The sequence below is a fragment of the Sinocyclocheilus rhinocerous genome, unplaced genomic scaffold, assembly GCF_001515625.1.
Source record: "Sinocyclocheilus rhinocerous isolate Xijiao unplaced genomic scaffold, SAMN03320098_v1.1 scaffold585, whole genome shotgun sequence".
Taxonomy (NCBI): domain Eukaryota; kingdom Metazoa; phylum Chordata; class Actinopteri; order Cypriniformes; family Cyprinidae; genus Sinocyclocheilus; species Sinocyclocheilus rhinocerous.
The window spans coordinates 1,540,608-1,545,613 of NW_015630024.1; the positions used below are offsets into that span (position 1 = coordinate 1,540,608).

Consider the following 5,006-nt stretch of genomic DNA (forward strand, 5'->3'; position numbering starts at 1 on the left):
AAAAGAAAAAGGAAAAGGAAAGGGAACAAGAAAAAGAATAGTAAAATATGAAAAAAAAAAGGAAACAGGAAAGGAAATGAAAATAAAAGGAAAATAAAAAAAGAATAGAAAAAGGAAAATAAATAAAAAAAAGAATAGGAAAAGGAATTAAAAAGATGTGACGAAAAGAAAGGGAAAAATGAATCGAAAATAGAAAAGAAAGAAATGGGTAAGTAGAAATGGGCAAAAAGTAAATGAGCAACTGAATTAAAAATGAGTAGTAAAACAAAACAGAAAAAAGACTGGAAAAAAGGATAAAGAATAGGAAAAGGGAAAGAAAAGGAAAAATAAAATAAAAAAAAAAAGAATAGGGAAAAAATAATAAAAGTAAAGGAAATTAAAAAAAGAATAAAAAAAGAATATGAATGAAGAAAAGAAAAGGAGGGGAAATCTGAAATGGAAAAAGGAACAGAACAATACAAAAGAAATAAAAAGGAAAAAAGGATAAAGAATATTGAAAAGGGAATAGAAAAAAATGAAAAGAAAACATGTGCTTGGTTTATATTTTTTGGTAAGCACTAGATTGCATTTTAAAGTAGCACAAGGTTCATTCTCAGGATTTTGAGTGTTTTACATTAGAGTGGTTTCTCACCATTGCCCACTCTCTGGCTCTGATCTTCATCCTGCTGTAACTGCGGTCCTCTGCATACAGCGCGCCCATCATAGATCCGATAGAGTTGCCGCCCACCAGATCAATGGGGATTCCCGCCTCACTCAATGCTCGAATGATGCCCACCTGAGAACAGCCCCTGAAAGAAGGAAGATGTGAAGGAGGGAGTGAGGGGGCAAATAAACCCAGTGATACAAGGTCAATCAATACAAAACCTTTCTTGTTCTGTTCTATTGGTCCAAAAGAATTACGAAGCCTAAATATGGCTTGATTAAATCGACAACTTGAAACTAGCATTGTGTTGTTCTCTTTTTGAACAGCACTATAGGGGTTTTCTACCCTAAAGGAAACTGAGCTGAGTTAAAACTGTACGCAGAATCAAATCACGTTACTACACAAAAGGAAAGAAGGGAGAAAACAGCAACCAACCTTTAAACACCTCCTGCCAACCACGAAAAAGACAGAATAGACAAACAGAAGCTGTCAGAAAAAATTTAAATTGACAGAAAGAGAGCAACAGAGGAAAGAGGTCAAACAAAGCCTGAGAGGGGGTGGTAAAGGGCTTTTAACGGAAAATGCCACAGTAGTGTCAACAAGAGTGGGAGTGAGGAACTGCATTCAAAATAGTGGAGGTATTTTTTCTTCACTTTCATAGTTTTATTTTTGTAAAAAGTGTGTAAAAAGTGAATACCTGGCTCCTCCGCCACCCAGCACCAGCGCAATGGCATTGCCCGTAAGAACACGGGCCAGACGCGAGAAATCAGAGTGGCGATCGGCGGATTTCTGGAACACACGCTGATACATTTCTCTCTGTAAACACAAATGACACAGAAACTTAAAACAATACTATGCCAAAAATCAGGGGCTGGTTATATGAGCTTCGTCACTATGTTAAGACTGTCTTAAAGGGGTCATATGATGCGATTTCAATTTTTCCTTTCTCTTTGAAGTGTTACAAGCTCTTGGTGCATAAAGAAGATCTGTAAAGTTGCAAAGACTAAAGTCTCAAATCCAAGTCTGACCAACTAGTAGTTAATAAATCTGCAATTGTACTCTTCAGATTCAAATTAGACCAATCTATGTATTTCAGTAACTGACTGAAGAATAACAAGTTTTGAAAAGTCGGGAAAAAAAAAATATATATTATTACTAAAAATGGCAATTACTACAGAATTCCTTTTTATAATAAAAAATTATCATCATTGGTGGATCCTGGAATTGGAAATGCTCTCCATTCGCCAATCTCACCAAAGAATACTGTGACCTACCGGTCATATGAAATCAATCTCACATGACCTTGGTCTCGAGTCAGACATTCTCAAACCATTAATAGAGCTGCAAACACAACTCAAGGTGATAGTTACTATTGGAAAAAAACATTTATTAAGAACTTAAGCTAGAACAGTGTAATTTTATTGATAACATTGTTTTGTTGTCATTCATAAAAATTTTAATTGTCTTGATTCCCATCTAAGCTATGAAGCAGATGGAAAAGAGGCCAGTTTTATTTCTTCAAGGTCTTTGTTAAAGATTTGTCTGTAATTGGTTTTACTTTGTGGTTTCTTTTCTTGTTATATCCTGAACAAGACTAAGATTTGCCATGACACAAGTCATTGGAGCTCAAGGACACACAAGTAGCAGCTTGGGAAACTTGACAGGAATATCAAGAATGTCTGAAATACATAGATTGCTAACAAATGTATAATTTAAAATGTGACAGTCATTTTTTTTCTTCACTCAAGTGGGTCTGCGGAGAAATGGTGTATAAAATGTAATAAATAAATAAAATAAAATAAAATGGGGTGATACAGTTATTTCAGTGAAACCATGATGTAATATTGAGTGCTGCACCAATTTTGGCAGGCTCCTTCTGGAGAAGACCCTGCGGGGGCAGGACAGGTGAAGGTGCCTGGAGATCCAGCTCCGCATGTTGAGCCATTCGGCTGTTCCTTTGGGAGGAGGGCCGTCCTCGCGGTGCAACAACACCAGCTGTTTCTGCGCTCTCACCGCACTCCCCTCTAACATACGTTCCAACTGAGAGACAAAGAGACAGACAAAGAGACGTCTGAATATCATCCTTTCAAAACTAGACAACACTCTGTCCAAATGCATTATGATAATAAAATAATTTTCTTTAATGGAACGCACTGAATGCAGACCTAATCCATAAATGTAATAGAAATATATCCATTTCTTTCAGAAGGTCATTTTGTTCTAAAGAATAATTATTGATTGGGACGGGCCAGTGTGCGTTTAAGAGAACACCCATGTCCTCTCTCAATTCTTTTAATGCGAGTACAATTACCCATTTCAGACTTGATTAAAACATATGAGCTTTGAGTCCCTGATTTAAAGAGCAGTGCTATAATGGTCGTACCCTTTAAAGCCTGCAGGATTTATGATCAATAGGGATGTTGCTCTACCCCAGACCTCTGATCCAACTTCAAATGCACAGGCCTGACCGTCGAAACCCCTGGATATCGAAAACCGCTCTCCCTCCCGCACGCAAGTGATTAATCTCTCGCTCCCTAGGAAAAGAACTGAGTAAGTCCTGCAGTTCAACTGGAGTCCCGGCAACATGGTTTATTCCTGCGTGTGATCAGAGCAGTTCAGCGGTGACTTACAGTACAGAAGAGTAGGGGTCATTTTTAGCTCAGTGTGTTATGGTTCAAACAACTTAATATTTTTTGGGCTCAACCTATAAAAGGTACTGCCATCCTGAGCGAATGATAAATTACAGGCCTTGAACCCATTTCGTTTGAGTCGGAAGAGCCTTTATATTGAAGATTCTTCTATTTCCAGTGGAAGTAGCCACAACTCTGAATCTTGGTTTGTGAAGTTTAGCACCAGTTCATGGAAGCGTTTTTCACTCTGTGATGATGTAACACCATCATACCTCTCCCACGGCTGGGTCCTGCTCTCCCAGTCCCACGATGATGATGCAATCGGCCTGTCTGATGCAGCGCTGAGTCCATGGGGTGAGTGACACATCTGTCTGATATAGGACTATGCGGTGGATGTCTTCCTGCTGACCCAGCCAACTCGACAACCTGTATTCATGCACACTGGAGTAGAGAGAGAGACTATTTTCAGCTATTTCTCATGGTATCTGCAAATAAACTGATTTGTTCCCTATATCTAAAAATGTAGATAACCAAATTGTTAAACTTATGCCATTATGAACATGTCAAAGTCGAAGAGTCAGGTTAGAATTGAGTATATTCATCCAAGATTAAGTTGGATAGTGAGACTACAGATAAGACTGCAATGACTAATGTGATATATTGAGGATTCATATAACTTTAGTTGTTAATTTATGGAAAACGTGAAGAGCTGCAGGTTTCCACACCTTTTGACCAATGGATATCCATGACTTTTAAGCATTTGTGACTACTGGATAGAGATTTTCTAAAACATTTTAAGTAGATGCACTCAAATGTGAAATATATATTATATACATCTCCATTATTTTCTAGATTTATTTTGTACTTGTTAGTGTATGCAATGATGACATGCACTCTAAAACACAAATATTGCTTAATCTAACACCATGTGAAATTTAACAAAGACATTGCTACAAAGTCTGAGTTTCTAATGAGGACTAGATTTTATACAGATCCTATTTTTTTGCAAATGTGTAAGCATTACAGTCTGGAGTCCTGTTCTAGCTACTGATGAATGTGTGCCGGATCCTTGTCTCTGTGGATCTATTTCTGTTAAACTGTCCAATAAACATGTGACGGATGGGAGCTTGTCAATATTCATGACAGAAAGCAGGCCAGTATCAGCACTTAAAAGTTTTTTTAATTAAACTTAAACAGAAAACACCAAACTCAAACCACAACAGAAACAAACATCAGCAACAGGGAGGAAGGAAGATCTCATGCTGGGTTAGAGGGACGTTTATGGATCTACTGTAGTTCCCTCAGGTCAACTGAGAAATTCTTCAAAGCATATGGAGTGTTTACAGTGGATAGTATCCCTGTGTGTCTGTACTTTTGAACTGTTTTCACAAAAATATTAAGTAGAACAACCGTTTTTAACATTTATAATAATAATGTTAATTATTAATTATTATAAATGTTTTTTAAGCACCAAATCAACATATTAGAATGATTTCTGAAGGATCGTGTGACACTGAAGACTGGAGTAATGCCTGCTAAAAATTCAGCTTTGCTATGACAAAAAAAGTAAATAAATAATATATTTAAAAATATAAAATAGAAACAGTTATTTTCCAATTGTTATTTTAAAAATACATTTTAACTTTTTTTTAAAAATTGTAATAATATTTGACAATATGCATGTTGTAATTTTTGATTAAATAAATGCAGCTTTGGTGAGCTTAAGAGACTTC

At 36.6% G+C, this 5,006-nt stretch overlaps 1 pseudogene; it reads right to left on the reverse strand.

The window, feature by feature from the left end:
- LOC107739699 (patatin-like phospholipase domain-containing protein 7) overlaps nucleotides 1–5,006 on the reverse strand; it is a 32,883-nt pseudogene that overhangs the window by 4,965 nt on the left and 22,912 nt on the right.